Source organism: Cervus elaphus, chromosome 31 (genome assembly GCF_910594005.1).
Source record: "Cervus elaphus chromosome 31, mCerEla1.1, whole genome shotgun sequence".
Lineage (NCBI taxonomy): Eukaryota > Metazoa > Chordata > Mammalia > Artiodactyla > Cervidae > Cervus > Cervus elaphus.
Window position 1 is genome coordinate 2,785,132 of NC_057845.1, and position 22,184 is coordinate 2,807,315.

Genomic DNA, 22,184 nt, shown 5'->3' on the forward strand with positions numbered 1-22,184 from the left:
ATGAAAGCACTCTAACAGTAAAAGCTTACTCTAATACTGTCCATTGTTATTAACACTAAACTTGATACTGTGTAAATTAATTAGCTGGAATAACAAGACAGGTTTTAAAAGAGCTCACCTGTTCTTTATGTGGTAATATATTTCTAAGATCTCACTGTGGAGGAAAAAATAATATTGTAATAATTGGATTTTATCACATTAGGCCTGAAGACATTTTAAAGGGTTGGCAGAGAGGTAAGACCATCCAGATGCCCGGTGGCCCCCACATCCCCTAATTCAGAGCAGTACCCATAGGTGGTATCCCCCATGTTTTAGGTTCTTTGGCTTTTAGCAAAATTAGGAGACCCAAAATATAGATGTGCTCTTAGAAGACATGTTTGGGTTGATTATTATAATATATAAATTATTATATATTTCCCCGGTCATTTGTCCTTCTATGCACAGAATCTTTCATCCCATACAAGTTACATCATCTATCCACATGGTTAAATTTCAGCCATACAGATTTTGTGTGTGTGGCTTTTTGTTAGGCACTGCATTTCAGTTGATTCCGTTCGGTATTCCCCCTAACACATCTATTTTCCATTATTTCTCTAAAAGTACCGGTATTCCCCCAACACATCTATTTTCCATTATTTCTCTAAAAGTAAGTAATACAAGTGCTCCATATCAAATAAAATGGATTTAAAATGACTTTCACACATAAGTATTAGAAAATTTAATAGCAAAATTTTATAGTCACAAATTTGGTGATAGGCCTAGTTATCCTGAAATAAGCACTGCTAATAAGGCAGCACAATACAGCACAGTACACTATTAATGACAGGTATTTCCACATTATTTTAAATAAAGTATTAACTAACCAACAGGTACAAGTCCTCAGTTAGTTTTTACATTACTATAGCCCTAAGTTATTCACAGATGCTGTGTATTAGGCAATTAAGGGGTTCTCTGCTTAAGTTATTTGCTTCCCTTTGTTCTCAGTATCTAAAATGAAACTCAAAATAATAGAGAGAAGGCAAATCTGAATTTTGTAACTCCTCTATAGAATCTTAGCATTTGCAGAAAGGCCTGTAACACTGTTAGCATCAAAGATGGATACTTCTACAGTGCTTCCAAGTTTCTTCAAATTGATTTTAAAGTCACAGAATTAAAAGTTACCTGATAAAAAGGGCAACTGAACCTAATATGATACTTAACCCATTTTACAAATAAGAGAATCAAGGCTTAAAACTGACTTACTCAAGGTCCCACCAATTATCAGAAGTAGTTCTCTTTCTCCTACCCTCAAAGCAGAGAGTGGTTCCCAAGGTCAGCTGCACACTGGATTACCCGGGACGCTTTAAACACTGCCTGGCTTCTGCTTCAAAATGTTCTGATGTAACTGCATTAGGGACGACCTGGGCAACAGGATTGTATTTAAAGCTCCCCAGGTGACTGCAACGTGCAGCCAAGTCTAGGAATGAATGAGGCAGGGTTAAGATCAGAATCTCTCAGGATGCTTTTGTCTATGAAATCATGCCTCACACATCATTCCTCAGCTTGTCAAAAGGGGAGTGTGTGTGAGAGAGAGAGACACAGGGACAGAGAGGCAGATAGACCCACAGACTGTGTCTTGAGGGCAGGGAGGAAAGGTGGACTTCATGTATGTGTTCAGAGACATACATCTTGAAAAAGCTGCATAAGTGATTCTAATAAGGCTCACCTACCCCAAATGAAAACTAATCCCATCGTATTTTTCAAAATCATTCCTAAAAGCCAATTTGCCCTATTAATTTTCTCAGTAAACCTTTATTTCATCAATAATGAATGCGAATGGTCATTTTCAAAACTTAATGAGAAAAAAATTTACTGTATTTCCAAACACTAAGACTAGGTTGAGAATAAAAAGCATGAAACCTACTTGTCTGAGCAAGGTTAATCTTTAAAACTACTTCTGAATTATATACTGGAACATCAGGCTCTTTTGAATTCAAAAGAAGCTTGAGTCTAGCCACAGTGAGAGTAGTTTTTAACCCACAGATTTAGAGTCTTGGCTGAATAAAAACAGTCAGTGATTACGAGAGAAGTGCCAAAGCTCAGGACTTTAAAGAGCAATGGGGCTCAGCTTTTGCTGAAATACGATTTGACCGAAACTAATATTATAAGAAAGTTACATTATTATGATTGTGAACTGGTTGTTTTTAATTAAAGTTAGATCATTTAAATAAGCTAAAAAATAAAAAGCCTTGCACATTAAAAATTAAATTAAATTTATAAGCTAATTATATTTTTAAGACAGGAAAGTAAAATTAATGATAAGGATACTAATATTTTCAAGTAGCATTTCCCAAACTGTCCTGGAAAGTCAACATTCATATGCTAAGAAGACATTAGTTAATGTTCCATGGACAACCCCAAGGGAGGTAGGAAGGTCTGCATCCTGTTTGGTTTTTAATTCTCTCTCTTAAATAAACTTGAACATTCCCATGATTAGGGCGTTTTGAACTGTGCATCTCCAATTGTGGACTATGAGGGGCTTCCAGAAGTTGAGGAATAGTTTTCGTCATCGTAACACTGTTCGTGTCTTCTTAAATATAAGCCTGGCCACAGCCTTGTTTCTGAAACTTCATCTCTTTTTTTCCTCTCTGCTTTGATTGATACAGTGTTAGAGATACCCATATATAAACAAAAATTTTAAAAAAACAAAAACAAAAATTAAATGTGTCTATTAAGTTAAAATCTCAGTTGAACAAATTTCATCTATGGAGAAATTAAGTTTGAGAGTACGCCCCTTAAAACGCTTTTGATATATTTTCCCCCTCTTTGGGGGAGAGGAAGGAGAAGTAAAATTTCCTACAGAAATATTGCAGGAAAAAAATGCACGGTGGGATGAATCTGACCAAGTCCAGTTAAATTTAACTGCAGATTCACTTCGGTGCCAGTAGGGGACAAGCTGTTCCTTCTTCTAATGGTAGCTTCCAAACTAGTATACATAGTTGCAGGACTCTCCCAACTCATACAGAAATAATTTTTTTCTAGAAACATACAATACACAGGTACCTCTGTTTCTCATTATGTTCAACATTGTCTTAACAATAGAAATGAATCAAATCAGGTTTACATTTTTCCTGGGATTTCTCACTTGCTAACTGACTTTCCCTTCTATCATGTACTCTATGATTAACATGGAACCTGAAGACTCATATTGAGAGGTCCTTGAAACCAACATAGAGTTGACACCAGTTTCTTAACCTGATCACTGAAAAGGACAAACCAAATGAATGAAATTATGTATGGCGAGGATGCTTTCAGCATGAAGGGGGTCTGCCACTCAGCCTTGGCAACCTAGTTGTACTCACCATTTTATTGTGGTTCTAAGAGTAGGCTGGCTGACTGTGCTGTCATCTAGAAATATGGCTGGGCATGAGCTACACTTTTTAGTAAGTTGCCCTGGAGATACCTGAAGGGGAAGGGAGATAGAAGAAAATGTCACAGTAAGTTAAACCTATAAAAGTGTGTTTTTTCCTTGGTTAAAATGTCAAACGATAAAGCATTAAGATTTTCCTTATACTCCATGAACTGCTGAGTGTTGCATCACGGGCAGCTCCATGGAAAACCTCTGTACTCTCACTTCCACAGGCAAGATCTGAGAAATGTGGTATAAACTGCTGCTCTTGAAAAAGGACCCACAAATGCACCTGGAAAGCACCTGTTATAAATTGCCTTTATAGTAATGAGAAAGCTTTTAGTAAGACTTCAGTGTTTCTTCCTTAAGCAATGAAATGCAGCGGAGATTTCTATTTCTATTCATTTACTACAATAAAATGCAATGCTTTATATAATATCGATGTGAGAGCATTTCATTGCACTCAATGAACGCCAATCATAAATGTATTAGTTTGGGAGACAGTTTGAGGAACCAAGCGTCTTTGAATCAGAGGCTGCATGCCAGGGCTGCTCAATCACTAGTGACCTGAAGGCCATAGATCTCTTTGAGCCTCAGTTTCCTTATCTGGAGGATGAAAGGGTATGGCCGTAAGATTCTCTCACAGCCAAGAAACAGACAAAGCAGCTCTGAGAATTTCACGGTTAAGTAAGACTGCCATTATATTACACAAGGGAGAGCCTCAGAGAATACTTTCCACTCATCTCACAGTTTTATTAATTCTACTCTACATGTTATCTGCCACTCATCATGGCACTCTGCTGCCTTGCACATGCTGCTCTCTGCCTGCAGTGGCTTCTTCCTCCTCCTTGTCCCAGCAAGCTTGACCCCATCGACCTCCAGCAAACCTCAGCCAGCAGCCACACCACCAAACTTCTACCTTTCTGCACACTTACACCTCTGTTTCACCACCTGTTACATGGTCTCAACTGCTTGCCTGGTGTCCCCCTCCTAAGTAAGCAAGCAAGCTCCTCCAGGTGACAGATTCTTACTGCTCCTCCTCCAGCTGCTGAGAACAGAATCTGGGACAAATTAGGAATCAAGAAGCATTTGACCAATTATTTAAGATCGATTACAACTGGAAGGTAAATCATGCTAATGATACACATTCAAACTATCTGCAGTGGTGCTGGGTAGGTGACAAAGAGCTTTGTCAGACCCTCTAGAGAATGAGCTATCTTTAAAACATTTTAGAAGTATCCATTTATTTGTGAAGAGCCCAAAACACAGCCATAGTCAAATACTAAAACAGCCTGAACTATGTGAGGACAATTCTCTTCCTTTAAGTAAAGGCCAGTAATCAAATCCCAGTCACTGTCAGTAGCTCTGAGTAATAGCATTCTTTAATACCACAGAACACAAGCAGTTTTAACACTTGGTTTTCTTGGGTTTTGTTTACTAATTCAGATGAGCCTTCCTTCCTTCTATTAAAATAAAGTAGTTTTCACCACGCTGTCACACTCTATCCGTGTCCTCCACAAACGCATCAAAGGTGAAACAAGGAGAAAATCTAGTCAATGTTTTTTTAAAATACAGAGCATTTAAATAAACATTGCCAGTAGCCAATAATAAGAACTATCCAAATGGGTGTATAAGCCACCGTTTTGCTTGTTTCAGGTGTTTTATGGCAAGGCCACTTACTCCTTATTAACAAAAAGTTCTACACATAACATACCTGAAAAGTACCACTATTTGGAAGAATTTCTCCTTCAAGCTAGAAATGATTTCAACTGAAACTCATATATTCCTTAAGCCATCTGGTTAATGTGTAATTTTAGAATCTCAAAAGAGACACAGCATGAAAACTGTTCATTCAAATAGTTATATTCTAAATGAAGTTATCTTTTAAAAGGTCACCACTATTAAGAGTATGACACATTACACACAGTAAAAGTCAGTTCTGACTATAAAATCTTCCTATGAGGGGAATAAAAATAGTAAGAAAATGCATCAAAACATAGACTAGTTTGTAGAGCTTTGGCTTTGGGTAACATTTATCCCGTTTTTCTCTATTAAAACTTTTTCTTTATTATGAATTATATCTGTTTATCTTTGGAAATATTAGTGCTGAAACGTTTAAGAAGTTTAATCAGACGTAGCCCTACAGACTATGGGTGCTCATTTGGTCTATCAGTAACCTACAGACTACTGGCTAGATCCTACCAAAGAAATAGTGAACACTTCTCCAGGTCTACTCCTAAAGCGATTCAAACTTTTGGCATCTACTATTCACTAAAGGATGGCAGAATTAAAGCCTCTGAGCAAAGCCTGGATGTACTAGCTGCCAACAGGTTACTTTCCCCTCATCTCACTTTAAAATTTAAGGTAACTGTCCTTTATGATTAAAGCCTTATCATCACTGGCTCAAAACCTCAATAAACTACACTGACAAAGATTAATGATATAAAATGCAAATACAAAAATCAAACAGCAGAACCCACTCACTGATAGTTTAATGTTCAATGAAGAAGAGTATCTACCTTCATTCAGAGCTAAGGACAGAACAGATGGACTTCTACAATCTTTACAAGAAGGGAAAAGGCTTATTTAGTAGACTTCAGGTTTAATGGCAAAGACTAGAAAATCATCATACTGGAAGACTAATAAGTAACAATCCCCCCCAAAACTTATCATTAAAAGTCAAGCACCTGTTGAAATTCTGCCTCCACCCAAGTGAATCTTCCCATCCTGCCTACTGCCTCTGAGTTTAACCCATCAAAAAAATTAAGCTGAAATTCACTTTTTTCTTCCCCTTTCCACAAGCTTTAGATGTGTTTCTTAATAATTATTAAGACTTTAACTTAAAATTTTGTAATATTCTATGCATTAGACTGGGGCTTCCCTGGTGGCTCAGTGGGTGAAGAATCCACCTGCCAATGCAGGAGACGCAGGTTTGATCCCTCAATCAGGAAGATCCCCTGAAGAAGGAAATAGCAACCCACTCCAGTATTCTTGCCTGGAAAGTCCATGAACAGGGGAGCCTGGTGGGATACAGTCCCTGGGGTTGCAGAAGAGTCATGTCTGACTTAGCAACAATAACAAGAAGTGCCTGAGTGTAAACCACTCCATCCACATTACTGCACATTAATGGCCAACTTGGCAGGATGAGTAGTCTGAACAGGATTCTTATCAAGGCCTTAGTAGAAATGTGCAGTATTCTAATTACAGGTATAATAGAAAGTATTGTCTGAATCAGCATCATTAACTATACTGAATTAAAACTTTTAAACTGAGAATTTACATTCAGAGTATAAATCCAACTTTGAGTGGACCAACCACAAATCTACTTCTTTTCCCACCTTCTTTCAGAGATATCATCTCATTAGAATTAAAAGTATTTTTTTAAAAAAGCTATACCCAAGACAGGATAAACTGCAGATGATTTTTGATGTTTGAAAGATGAAAAAATGAGATAAAGGAGTAGTAACTGACATGGCATAACAGAGGAAGCACACCCTTGGAACTACAGAGTGACTGGGCCAGGAACAACAAAACCAATCTGGCTTACAGAACCCAAGGCAGGTTCAAAATTCAGAGACGTGGTCGCCAAATCCGTGCAGTGAGGTCTATCAGTTAGCAAAGTGGTGCTTCCAATTACATCTTAACATACAGCAAGGGACCATCACATGTTTGAGGGAAACCTCCAAGAAGTCACAGATCAAAGCAGGGAGAAGGAACTGATGGGAATGATAAAAATCCAGGAGCAAATAAAAACTTAAAAAAAAATCTTCAACATCTACAGAAAGATGAGAAATTGCATCAGTGAAAAAAAGAATGAAAGGATGGAAGAGAACTCTAAAAAATAAGGTAGACAAAACAATATATTCAATAGAAGGATTAGAGCAGAGTCAAGGAAACCTCCATGAAGAAGGACAAGAAGACAAAATGGAAAACAGAAGGGGAAAAAAATCTAGGCAGAAATATTGCTCTAAAATTTTCAACATCTAACAGGAATCCAAAAGAAAAAAATAGAAAATACCAAAGCAGCACACAAAAAAATTCACTAGAAGAAAAGATGTTCTGCATGTTTAAATGCCCCAATAGCGTGACAAGGTCTATACCAAACCATGTTATGAAATTTCAAAACCCCACAAAGACAGAGGGTACTACAAGGTTCCACAGGAGGAAGGAATGAGAAAAGACTAACTTGGTAATATACAATGTAGCAAATTCAACAGATTTAAGAGCAACACTGTAAATGAGAAGGCAAGAGGGAAATGTCTCTAAAACTGCAAAAATTAGTTTCCACCTAGAATTCTACACTTTATCAAACAGAAGGAGTTTCACAGAGGCTAGGTCTTTATAAAATTTTTGCTCATGTGCCTTTTTCCAGGAAAATGTGCTCCAGTAAAACAAGACAGAGGGAAACCGAATCTAGGACATAGGGGATCCAACACGAGAGAGCAGTGATGTGAGATCCCAGGTGACTTCACACAGATATCCCAGGAAAACAGGCACAGAGCCAGTCCAGGAATCATTAGTATGTAGGGGGTAGGAAGACAAAAGGTTGGCGAAGAGTGTCTCCAAGAAGAAATGGAACAGATGTGGTTTTGTGGATGGGAAATATTTTTGATAGGCATGTGACAAATGTTACAACATTTGGGGGGAAAAGTAGCTGTTAGAAAACAGGCAAGTGAATATAGTCAGGAAATTAATTCCACAGAAAAAAAATGAAGAATGTGAAAACAGGGAGACTGGCCAGGGAGTTACTCAACTATGTTGGGCTGTGTGAGATCATGTTTGCTAGAAAAAGCAGAACTGGATTATCCTGAGAAGTGTAGAAGTGCTCAGATTTCATTAATATTGAAGAAAAAGAATGAAAGGTGTATAAGGAGGTGGCACAGAGAACTATATGGCTCAGCAATGAACAATACTTGCTTAGTCATAATAAAGTAAACAGTGATTCCGATTTAACAAAAACTGATGCATGTAAAGGGACCAGAAGGAGGGAAATAAAATCCCGGTGGACGAGGAGGTTACGCTCTCACCTGTTGTGCCAAGACGTCAATGGGCGGCGCTGAAAATTAAATTACCTATTACACTTTTATTACTTTGGTTAAAAACTAAGATGAAAAATTTAAGGCAAAAGAATTGAAGGTAGATCTTCATGCTATAACCATATTATTGAAATTTAACTTAAATGTCAGGACCCTTAAAAAAAAAGGGTACTACTAAGTCAAAAACCTTTCTGAATATACTTGATAACTAGGAACTAGAGATTCAGAAATTTTATAAATAAGAGGTTAATGCTAACAGTATTGGATCCATCATACTTTTTAGGAATCATGGCAGACATGCTTTTAATTAATCAAACTATTGATTTCTTAACTTTTCAACTATTTACTTACATGGTTTAAATGGCTGCTCTTCCTCTTTTCTTGCACTAAGAATAAAAAAAAATTAACTGATGAATTCTGATAAAACTACCATAGAAAAATAAGTCACTAATTATCTGATGGAGTACCAATATACACAATGAGTTAAAATTTCATTCTGGTTTTTAAAATAATTTCCAACAAAATATATAATTTAAACCACCCAGCAAAATGAATCCTATAAATAATATCTAAAAACTTAGTTTTACTATTTGACTAATACTAACAGATACTCTGTATTAGGTACAAATCAAAGACTCTCCATTTACAAAAGAAAAGGACTAAGCAAATTAGGCCAGGTGAGATATTTAGCGAATCAAAAAATTTACCAGCTGCACAGTATGTAGTATTTTCTAGTTCTACATGTACTTCAGTCACCAGGATTAACAGATGACAACTCCAAGTTCCAGTTTCTGGTCAAGCACCCGGGTCTCTGGAAGCATCCCGAACCACTTATTGGTCACCTACTCAAACACCCAACTTAAAAAATACAGGTTCTTTACACACTGGAAAGTAATCTATAAATTTTAACATACGTGCTGACCTCACTGAACATACATCGACAGCACACAGAACTGTTTTGCTCCAACAAAGGCCGGAAGAATATAAGCTCAAAGAGGGTCTCAGGCCACACGCTTTCCCACGGCATCACAAGCACGAAGTCCTTCAGACTGAGGAGAGACAGGGGCATGGGACAGTGTTTCTTTTCCTCTCTCCACCGTCTCTCTACAGTGTGAGCAGCTCACGAGTCTGGAAAAGACTGAGAAATACAGTAATCCTAACTAAAAATAATTGCCTCAAGGCAAAGTACACACACTTTAAGAACATGCAAACTAGAAACCCCAGGAGCTCCCAGGTTGGAGAACATGTGGTACACTCTGGGCCCTGCCCCCATGCCTGGCCCTCTTCCGTCTGGCTGTTCCTGAGACAGACCCTTTGATAAAAACCAGTAATCTAATGAAAATAAAAGAGGAAAAGAACCCTCTATTTTTTACTGTGCTGCATTACTTCAAATATTATAGAACGTTCACTTCTGGTATTCCTGCTCTCATGAACAACCGAAAAACCTGATCATATATGGCTTTTTAGCAAATAAACTAGGATTTAACATATATTAAGGGAGACAAGCAGGCAAGACAAGCAGGAGTGCAAAAACTGCTGATTCTCATCTTAAAACAAGCAGGACACTGGAGATTCACACAAGGTTTCCCACACTGAGGATAACCTTCTGGAAAATCCCATATGGCAGGCACATTGGTCTGATTACCCTGACCCAGCACTACATCAGGATGAAGGAACTTTTAAAAGAACTTAAAAATTCACATGAATCTGGATGTGAGAGAGGTTCACCCGGTTGAGCACTGTGCAAAATGGTGCCGAAATCACAAGCCTCGACTCCCATACATAACTGATTATGAAGACCTAACTGTGACCTAAACCATATCATTCATCTTTAACTCATGTGCTCTTGGAGCGAAAGGAAAAGGACAAAGCAGCATGGAAAAACAGACCACAACTAAATCATGTGCCAAGCTGACTGTCGATAAAGAAATAGCAAAGTGTATAAACAGATGGTCTAAGTGTTTCTCCTCATTAAAACAGTGACACCTAAATGAAAAATGTATCATCACATATTAAAATAAAACATCACATATTAAAGTATTATCACATATGAAAAAAAATATTTAAACCATTCTAAGTGCTTTTCTGTATCTTCCTATAATACACAAAACAAAAACAGTTTTCAATCTTTTTCTCAGGGGGGGAAAACACTGTCTTACCGTCCGTTTGAGATTTGCTCAGGAAAATTGTGCTTGCCCTTGGGTGGTCAGAAGGGTTTGATTCCAAAGCTAAGTCTGCACAGGAAAAAGAGAAAAAGGTGTGACAATTTAGTTGAGTAGAAAAAGACATGACTTTTAAAACAGCTACATGCTGATTTTAATCAAGTTTAATAGTCTTAAGAAGAGCGTTTAGTAATGACAGGAAGGAAACTGTAGTAAAGGCAACAATACAAAAATTCTATTGGGAAACAGAAAAATTGTAGAAATTCTCCATATATGTGGAATAAAACCAGAGCTATGTCTTAGGCTTTTTTTTTTTTAACTTGCACCTAATCTATGCCACTTCTAGGCGAATTATGTATGTGATTCCCCTCCTACGTATTGATTAAAAATTCAGTCACCTCTCTTTAAGCTGATATTACTAGCACATTTCAGGAAGTCTCAAGAAGCAAGTTATGCTGTAGTCAATTACTATCAGATACCAGCTCAATCAATCAAATATGCTATAACCAAATGAGCTGCTTTGGCAAACGTTCTTCAGACAATCTAATGGCTAATTCCAACTACACTCAACAAACCAACTCATTTAGTTGGCTGCCGTTTATCTAGGGGCTATTCATCATGGCAGATTTAAGAGGATTACGTAAGAGTTCAATGTTCTGATCCACAGGAACACTTCCAGGATAGTGAGTTTTAACTTTGCCCTCTATTTCCAAAGCTAAACTCTCACTTCTTCCTTTCATGCTGCATGATTAATAGAGGGCTTCAGTAAGAGTACTTCCTGGAGCACATCAAAGGGCTGCTTGAAAAAAATTTTGCCCATACCTACATAAGAAAGCTGGGTCTGCTGGCAGCTCACCTTGCACCAAGGTGGGACAGTCTTCTATTTAGGCAGAAATATCAAGCAAGCACAAGCTGCCATGCTGGACAGTAAGATTGTTGTTTAAAACAAACCTAAAAGCCGTATGGGCAGTTACTTAGTGCAGTTCACCTCAAACCAATTAAACAATCTTTTAAGAAACTGGACCAAGATTTTTAAAGAGCAACAGTTAAGGCAGTATTTCCCAAACCACGTAATAATTGGCCTATTTTTAAAGGGGACTTTGGTGGTCAACGTGATTTACACATTATCGCTGAGAATCAAAAGAATATATACATTGATATATTAAAAACTAACCATGTGTTCCCCATCCCGTATGGCAAAACCTACTACACTATTGTAAAGTAATTAGCCTCCAACTAATAAAAATAAATGAAAAAATAAATAAATAAAAACTCACCAGTCCCATAGTGAATTCTGTCTGACCCAGCATTTCACAAATGTTATCTACCTAGAATCCTTTTCATCCCCAAAGAAAGAATTTTGCATGAACAGTAATTTGGGACTTCCTGGTTTAATGGGAATTTCATTGTTACTGCCAGCACTAGAAATTTACATAGCTAAACCGACTGCTTTGTTCTTCGTGAAAATTCCTTCACTGCATTTGGAGTTTATTAAGCTGTTTTTGGAGAAAATATGCTACTCAACAGTTTTATGTAAAAGACCCATAAAATTATTTTAAAGTTTTTTCCCCCCTACAGATTTGAAAAGTGGGACACTGGGAAAATAAATTATTTCAGCTATACACAAAGTTGACAGGCACAGACTTTCGACCTAAGGCTTCTGAAAGGATTCATGACTACTTACCTGTACCAGGAAGTAAACAGACTACACTGGAATCTAAAAAATAAGCAGAAATGCTTGCAAAGTAGCCATATTTTTCATCAGGGTTTATGGAATGGTAAAATTTAACAAGAGTCAATGGAAGTCCAGGAAAAATAAGTGTCAGGATCAAAGAGAAGCAAGCTTTAACACACACACACACACACACACACACACCTTTCACACACACACACACACACACCCACCCCCTGCCAAACCAGGGTGTGTTACAGGTATGCTATGATGTGCTACTACGGATCTATATACAGAAATCAAGAAGGCTGGGATAAAAGAAATGACAACATGCAGGAAAACAGTAAACTTGCCCAAGTGATCAGAAAAGAGCTGGCACTCCCCCTACCCTACCCTAGAGGTTTCAAGGGTGGGCACATGACCCAGAACTGACTGATAGGTCACAGCTTTCCTGGAACTTCCCAAGAAGCAGAAGAAGGCAGAGCGGTGCCCTAGGACCCTTAGCTAGTCTGGGGCTGCTGGACCCTCCTCTTGCCATCATGAGGGGAAAGGCTTTTCAGGAGAGATCAATAGAGGACAGCAGAACTGAGATAGGCTGTGAGGTCATTGAACTCCTGGGTCAAGTACTGCTTCATTTACTCATTCAACTCCAGTTATATAAAAGTCAATATATATATTTTTTAATTTAAGCTATTCTGAGACATTTTCTCAAACTTGCAACTGAAAGAGACCTGGTTAACCAGCAGTACTGATGATCACCATGAAGGTGGGGAAAGGTAAAAGTCACTTGCTCATTCCTTTAACAAATGTCATGAACAAAAATTTGCATGAGCCAAAATGACCCTATTTAAAAATTAACCCACAGACTTACAACCCTTACTTTTAGTTGTTTTCCTTATACATTAGAAAAAGCTCTAATTAGTGTATAATTTATGTCTTCTTGTTACTAACAACCCATCTGACTGTTGCATATTTACTGTTTAATGAATACACAACAGCCCATCAAGCGTTATTCCTGTGCTGGACTTAGCCAATCTCCTATTGCTGGGGTTTAGGTACTTACAACGTTCTATTCTTTGATGAGGAAACTTTTCATCTATTGTTATACAGCTTTTTAAATAAATAATGGTTTTATTTCCTTAGCAAAGATCTTCAAAAGTGGGATGTCCAAGCCAAAAGGTTAGATCATTTTCATGGCTCAAGGTACATGCTAAACTGCTTCCTGAAGAAGGTGGGGCCACATTAATGTAAATACAACCAATCATGACAGTTTTAGTTCCGACCCCTGCTCTGTACAGTTGACAGGCTGGGGGGGAAGTCCTACTAATATAAATAAGGAACAGCACTGTAGATCTAATCTGTATTTGTTTCGATTACACAGTTTTTACTACTTTCCCATAATTATCAGCATCATTTCCACTTTGGTGAGCTGCCTATCATTCATACATACTAAACATACCAGGGCCTTACTGCTGTCAATTTGCATGAGGTTTTCAGAAAATATTAATCTTCTGTTTACAGCCTATATAACAATTTTCTATACAGCTTGCACTTTTTGCCAGTGAAAACTACATCACTATTTTATAATAGACTTGACAGGTAAGCCATTAGACAGTAAACTCACACATACACACAATATTTCTGCACACTCCATTAACTGTTTTGCCAAGAGTCTAAGGAGACGATGAAAAAAACCTATCGTACTCATCACTGTCACAAAGGTAAGACTGTCAACTCTTGAGGCAAAGCATTACCACCCACACTTCCCCTCATCCCCTCTCCCACAAGCACACACGGTAATGTTAGAGGTATTTTGAGAAATTACTGTGCATTTTGTATGTGAATTCTTCCTAAAATTACTTCTCTAGCAATCTTTAAGAATGTTTTAACCCAGGAGAAATATTCTTGAGCTTATGATTAGGGGTTATCATAAAAGTTATATTTTAAGACCCATCACTTTTATATTACCAATTTAAATTGCAACTTATTTGACAGCATGATAGACTTATGTGGAAAAAAGATGACTAAAAAATAAAATTTAAGTTCGGGTCTTAATATAAAACACTCCCAGGAGGAAACCTGTAAAATACCAGGTCACTAAACATTACTTTTCCTCCAACCTAACATTCTATCAATCGTGAGATTCATCTCAATTGCAGATGTTAAAAATATGAAAATAAAGGCAACTGAGGACAAACAAGATGCATTACTGAAGCCTAAAAGTGTTAAAATTATGCTGTCAAACTGTCAATAAATGATTTTTCCCTGTCAAAATATCAGAGAGAGGGTAGTGACCAAGAAATCACCTGACAGGAGGAGACTAATGCCAACATACTGACTTCAGTTCAGTTCAGTTCAGTCGAGTCCGACTCTTTGCAACCCCATGAATCGCAGCATGCCAGGCCTCCCTGTCCATCACCAACTCCCAGAGTCCACCCAAACCCACGTCCATTGTGCCGGTGATTCCATCCAACCATCTCATCCTCTGTCGTCCCCTTCTCTGCCTGCCCTCAATCTTTCCCAGCATCAGGGTCTTTTCAAATGAGTCAGCTCTCTGCATCAGGTGGCCAGAGTATTGGAGTTTCACCTTCAACATCAGTCCTTCCAATGAACACCCAGGACTCATCTCCTTTAGGATGGACTGGTTGGATCTCCTTGCAGTTCAAGGGACTCTCAGGAGCCTTCTCCAACACCACAGTTCAAAAGCATCAATTCTTTGGTGCTCAGCTTTCTGTATAGTCCAACTCTCACATTCATACATGACCACTGAAAAACCATGGCCTTGACTAGATGGACCTTTGTTGGCAAAGTAATATCTCTGCTTTTTAGTATGCTGTCTAGGTTGGTCCTAACTTTTCTTCTAAGGAGCAAGCGTCTTTTAATTTCATGGCTGCAATCACCATCCGCAGTGATTTTGGAGCCCAGAAAAATAAAGTCAGCCACTGTTTCCACATCTATTTGCCATGAAGTGATGGGACTGTATGCAATGATCTTAGTTTTCTGAATGTTGAGCTTTAAGCCAACTTTTTCACTCTCCTCTTTCACTTTCACCTTCATCAAGAGGCTCTTTAGTTCTTCTTCACTTCATATATTGCAACTAAACAGGACTGTCAGCATTTTCTGGGCCAACTTCTGGGCTCCAGTTTACTTAAAGGTTTACTCCATTTACTGAACTGCCCTATCACCCCGAGTAGTACAGTATATTACTTTTATGGCTAATAATACATTTCATGTCTTACAGTCAGCCGGTGATTTCATCTGAGTCCACACTTTACACCCTAGCCAAGCGGTTCTTGCCAGCAGATGCTGACCTGGGCTGTCTCACCGGAGGGCATACAGCATGCTCCTGCAACCCCCTCAACTGACCTGCTTCCCCAGTTTCTGACCAACCTGGCTTCCAAACTGCTTCTCAACTTGCCTCTAACTTGGTTCTCAGTCCTGCCTTACCTTAATCCTCAATCAAACGCCGTAATGATGATGACCAAGAGATGATATACAGGTAAGTATACCTGGCTTTATGTATTTCCAAAGAGTACTTAGCTCGGGCTTCTTGGACTTTTAGGAACCTTTCTGGGTTGCAAGCTATGGTGATTTCATTTCACATCATACAATGTTACTGTTTTAACTCTTCAAGTTTTATTACTTTAATACCCTAAAAATAAACAATTTTTCTAAAAGGGGCGAGAAAAAAGGTAGTATTTCAAAGCAGAGCACAAAATGACATCAATAAATTTTATCCCTATATGTCATGTACATGGAATTTACAGTCCTGATCTATCAAGGTTTTAAAAATAAGTAAAACCTTGGACAATTCTATACCTCAGAGAAGAATCCCTACACTGCCTAACTCAGAACATGATAAGAATCAAATGAAATTCAAGAGCAATCCATACACTATAGCTTCACTGAGTTACACAAGCCCCTTCACCATGACAAGGCTGCAATCCATGAGGGGATAGACTATATAAAGCATAATAAATGACACATCACAGCTTTCACAAATTAACTCAAAAGCCAAAAGTGAACATTTAGCATTTCATAGGAAAACTGATGTCCACTTATCACCCTCAGCCAAATAACATCTTAAATAGATAGTGCTTTGTTGTTGTTCAGTCACTAAGTTGTGTCTGACTTTGCAACTCCATGGACTGCAGCACGCCAGGCTTCCCAGTTCTACACGATTCTGTTTGTGCAAACTCATGTCATTGAGTCAGGCCACCCACTAAAGGAAAGAGGATAAGAGTACCCAAGGGCAAGCATTTCTCCTAGTGTTCTTCCTTTTTCTTCTTTAATAAGCAAATACATATCATTTCTCCTGCTTCTGTCATGGAGATTGGTGTATATTTTCTCCCCATTTTTTTTCAGGTTAACATCCCCTGCAGATGAAGTCATTAACAGTGGAGAGAGCTCCTTCACAGCTCCCTAATTCTTCAGTGTCTGGATGTGCTAGTTTACCAGTCCCTTACTGGACATCTGAATTATTTCCAGTATTTTGCTACTGAAGATAATGCAACATATGCAGCCTATACCTTCAGAATAAATTCCTTTAGTAGGATCTCTGGATTAAGTGAGACTGTGCCAACTTCCCCTTCAAGGGTTGACCAATTTCCCATTTTTACCAGCAATATATGAATGGAACTTTCCTCAGTATCACCAAAGAATGCAGTGCCGAGTTTCTGAATTTTCTCCCAACACAAGCTACAGTAGTTGTATTTTCATTTCTCTTATGTGTGAGGATACGCTTAAAAGCCATCTGCATTTCTTTTTCTGTGACTTATCCCATTCATATTGTTGTTAGCCTACTTTTAGATTCACTCAGTTTCTTCAAGTCAGCCTATTTTAGGCCCTTCGTAATGTTGCTTTTTTGTTCAAACCACTGTTGGCTCTCAGCTGAGTGACTACACCAGCCTCCTAGCTTGTCTCCCTGCTTCATTCTGCCCCTGCCCACGTTAGAGTAGCGAGTAGCTCGTCTGATCTCCCTCCCCTCTGCCCACGCCTCCTTCCCCTTCTTTGAGAATTATCACCATTCCCTTGCATATAACCTTTCAATGGTTTCCCATTACAATTAGACTAAAATCCGTATTTTTTCTTGTCAAGGTCTACTAGACACAAAGGCCTTAACCCCCTGATATTCCTCCTGGCATTCTTTCACTCAGCTGCAGCCACCCTCTTTCTGTCCTCTGCCTACACCGAGCGTATTCACTTCTGAGGACCTCACACGGCTCCCCCTCACTCCTAGGATGCTGTCACTTAAGGAGACCACCCCCAGTAACACTGCCCCCTCCCCAGTCCATGACCATCATTTTCTTTCTTCTCAGTGTCTCGCTACTTGACATTATTCCTGTGTCAACAGGCCCCAGGGACCTCTAGGAAGTAAAGACCAGAGTTAGGGTTTGGGTTTTGTCAGTATAACCTCTGTTTGTCCTGCCCCTAAATCGTGCCCGATAATCATCCATTTCAGTGTACCCCAAATCATTTATGCTTCTCCCAATTTTCCTTCATCATCTAAGATTTCTTCTAATGCTGTCCTTTGATGGGTCTGTCACCCAAGACCAGCATTAATTTCAGATCTCTTCGAGTGGTAGTTTAGTTACTCAGACTCAAAGACACCGACAGGTTACCCAGACCCACAAAAACCTAAGAGAGGAAATCTACTGTTCAGTGAAAAATCAATGGTAACTTCAATTTGGGGAAAGAACATTTAATGTTTAAATACCTTAACTACAAAATGACTCACCCTATGAATTTAATTAAGTCGTAAGACAAAGCCACAAGACCAGAATTCTACAGGGAAGTACGATACATCACTTTTTATGTCTGTGCCCAGATTAAAGCAATATGATGAGATTATAAAAGACAACCATAAAGGGTGGGTAAATGAATGATGCTCCAACCATTAAACAGGTGGTAAAAAGCAGACTGCACAGCTACATGCAGCTGCGGGGAAATACATCCTGGGGCACGCTTCAGGTGTCAGTGCGGCTCCAGGAGCTTCCCGTCTTCACTTTACAAGAGAAAGTCACAACGTGGCACACAAAGAACAATGTCATACAATAAACACAACATTCTGTTTATTCGTATACAAAAGGTTCAGGAAGAACCAACACCAAAATATTAATGAAAATTCTGGATATTCTGAGTATGAGTGAATGACTTTTTAGTATTTTGCAAATCTTTTACCTCAAATGTTTACTGGTATCAAAAAAGTAAAAAAAAAAAAAAGTGTTTATAATAGCTACTGAAAGGAGGAAAGACCTGTTGCTCAGAGGTTTTCCCCCATTACGTTGTCAATTCCTTCCCTACCCACTCCTTGGAGGATGGAAGGAAGGAATCACTTGAGAGAGCAGCTTGCACCAGAGAATGAGCAAAGTTCCCAAGAGGAGAATATAAAGGCTGTTTGAAAAGCTGATGCATAATAATAAAATCAGATAATAGGACCTTAGCATCTTATTTTCTATTATTGACACTAACATCAGTTACATTAGATACACTGTTAAAGGCAAGATAGCAACAAAATTCTTTTGAGTCTATCTGATATTTATACTAGGTTCTTAGGAGTTAACTGAAACAGCTTGAAGAAATCATGTTCTTCTCAAAGGTTTCTGAAGAAAAACACACAGCATCATTTATGTTTGGTTTTGAAAAGCCAAAATGTTTTATATCAATGCAGGTATTTCTCAGTTTCCAGGGAAACTGATACAAAATTGTCTGAAATAAAAACATTAAGAGCAAACCTCCAATGTGCTTGCACTTTACATTCGTGTTCTGACCTCGTATCTATGGAAACTTAATAATAGGCAAATGCTGAAATTGAGGTTTCTCTCATCACTTTAATGAATGCCAAAAAAGAGAGACAAAATTAAGTAAAATTTTAACAATCATGTCAAACATAAAAAGGTAAATTCTGTGCTCATGAACCCTCTTTTTCTAGTTCCCGACTCAGCACTCCCCCTCACTAAATGCTTCGTACCTTACCTGCCCCCTTACCGGTTTCTCCTAATGTCCCTCTGTCCAGGGCATTCTCGGCTTCAATTTGAGTCAGCAGAACAAACTCTTTAAAATATACCAACATGTTTACCTGACTGGTAAATTGAGGCTATTTCACGACTTCTTTTATTCCTATCCATTGTAAGAAATGTACAGACACAGAATGGAGAGGTATGTGTTGCTTCTGAGTTGTGAACAATAAACTCAAATGGAAATAACCAAACTGAAGTTGAGTTAGGCCTATCTTATGGATAAATTATAAAATAAAAAGTGCATTCCAAACTTTTTTTTAAGCACCCAACAACTGAATTTGGTGTATCTACCATTCTCAAGTCTGTCTCTTCTGTTCAGTAGCTATGTTACACAGTTATTTCAGAGCTCTAAGTCTTGGCTTCTTCACTGGCATCACAGGGAGAATATTCACAGGCCTTATTTATAGATGGAAGGGTCAGGTGAAATACACCCGAAAATATGTTGTAAATCGTAAAAGAATCATACAGAAGTCCAATTTTGGTCTCCCTACACTAGCCTACTACTGTTTTTTAAAATCACTTAGAGGCTTACCTTATAGCAACAAGCTGAGCAGTTTTCACAGGTATGCACAAGCTTTGTTTTTAAAGCTACAATTAATTTACATAATTTGTTCTTTCACAGTATCTGACTATTCTGAAAAGGGAGTACTTTCCACTTACAAAGCCATGTCCATCATATGGGTGAGTTCACAGGCTTACCTATTCTAACTTTGAAAGAAATTAAGTAAACCCAAATAAAATTTAAATAGAAGAGCTATAAGACATTTCCTCTATGAAATAAAGAAATAAAGAAATACTCTCTGGCATTTAAATGAAACAAGTGGGCCAGTGGGGCTTTAACATCTTCACGGCACAATGTTTTCTACTTTAAAGAACACAGTCTTGATTAATGAGCCACAGTGTTATCCAGAATCTTTTTTTTTAGAACCTAGAGCCATCCAGTTTCAAAATTCTAGAGGAAAAAAAAAATCAAACGTTTCCTCTCCTCTCTCTCCTCTTCTCCATGACAACCCACCCCCACCCCCAGCCACTTCGTCTTCAGAATTTTCCCTGAACGTTATAAAGTTGAACAGGATTCCACGGGCAGGAGGGGGTTGGAAGGAGAGGTAGCCATGGAGACAACTTTCCTGCAGGATCTGCCATCTCAACTGCCAAATCTTTGCATTACAAATTACAGTCTGAATTTCTCTTTTCTCCTTTGAAACTTTTGACCAACAGTCTCAGGAACCACCCCCAATCCTCCCTTAGAAGAGGCAACATGCAAGTGAAGTTGGTTAAAGCTGGGGAGCTGAAGACATTTTTGTGTCAAAGTGGGAATCTTAATCAGAGCTCCGTGGGACCGTCTTTGGGTAAAAACAACAACAACAACAACAAAACTCTTCCCTGCAGCCGTTGCAGTAACGTTTCACACCGTTCAGTTATTTTAAGACCCCCTCTAACCTTTTTCTTTCTTATCGTTTTCAGATTATAGTTAGAATAAGGTCGCTTCAATCAGGACAACTCTAGACAGAATATTACTTAACGCCACACTAACTCTGTCGATAGCAGTTTTGATTTTAAATAACAAACCCTAAAATCTGTCTTAATTGTCCCCAGTATCAACTATCCTAACGAGTGGAAGTGTATCTAGATCCTTACCTCGTTCCTTCTCTTAGGTACCATCTGAATAGGTAAGGATAGGAAGATGGGATGGATATCGCCGAAGTTGGGAGGATTTAAGATTTCATTGAGAAAAGAGAGAATACATCAGAAAGTCTTTACAAAGTCCCACGAGATGTTAAATAGAATCACGAACAGGAGCCACAGACTTGAGGGTCTTGGGTCGGGTTGTGAAAAGGGAATGGGGAAGAATTGGGCGTTCGGGTAGAGAAGAGGCAGAAAGACTGGCCGGACGCGACGGAGAAAGAATAAGGGGTGGGGACGCCAGGCAGGGCCAGCCTCCGTCCTTGGTGCCCAGCCCCGAGAGAGCCAACTCCAGGCAGGAAGGAGCCCTAGGCGGCGGCTTCCTCCCGGGGGACCTGGGGGTCGGCGGAGGCCAGAGGTAAGCCCGAGAGCAGACGGGGCCGGCCCCGCGAGGGGCGAGGCGCGCCGGCCGCTTCCTTACCTTCGGGCATCTCCCGGTCGTGATGTGCTGCAGGTGGTGGCCTTCACCCGCTCGGAAATCCAACTCGGTGGGTTCCACGGCAGCCGGCGCCGGTGCTGCGGCCACCGGGTCTCCGGCCGCCGCCTCGGAGACCTCAGACTCGGAGTCTGGCGCAGGCCCCACGCGCCGGTTGGCATTGAGGCACACTCAACAACTCAACGTGTTCCCCATGGGGCGCCTCCGCTCCTCGCCGCCGTCGCCTCCGCTCGGCCCCGGACTCCGCCAAGCTCAGAGACCGCCCCCTCCCCCAACAATGGAGCGGCGGGCACCGGCAGACCCGGGCTATGCCGGGGCTGCGCCGCACAGGTAGACGCGGCCTCGCCTGCCTCTCTCCTGTCCGCCACGCCGCCGGGCCCGGGGCAGGGCTCCGGGCCCGGCCGCACCCCCGCTGTCTCGCCGCCGCCGCCTCCCCGGAGTCAACTAGGCTGTGAAGGCGGCGACCAGCCCGGCTTATTTAAAAGGGGTGGGGACCCGACAAGCGCTGAGACGCTCAGCCACTGCCGGGAGAGAGCACGCTCGGAGCTCCTCCTCCTTCCGCCACCGCCTCCCGACTGAAAGCCGCTCACCTGGCTGGCCCTTGCCAACCGGAACGCGTCCTTCGGTCACCTGGTTACGACGGACCAATCACACACAGAGTTTCCTCCCCGCGCCCGCCTCAGAGAGCAGGCACGTGACTCACAATGCCCCGCCCCCACCCCGCGACTGCCCCGCCCCTCGAGTGGCGCGCCCCGGACTCCTGTTTCCATTCCTCGTGCGGCACTCGG

The 22,184-nt window shown here is 40.0% G+C and overlaps 1 long non-coding RNA gene across 1 annotated transcript; it reads right to left on the reverse strand.

Moving 5' to 3' along the window:
• Positions 1–118: 118 nt before the first annotated feature.
• On the reverse strand, positions 119–21,952 carry LOC122687347. Its single transcript, XR_006339127.1, has 4 exons — positions 21,382–21,952; positions 10,584–10,658; positions 3,342–3,442; positions 119–154 (listed from the first exon to the last, which is right to left on the reverse strand). It is a non-coding gene; the product is annotated as an uncharacterized LOC122687347 (long non-coding RNA).
• Between the last annotated feature and the right edge of the window lie 232 nt (positions 21,953–22,184).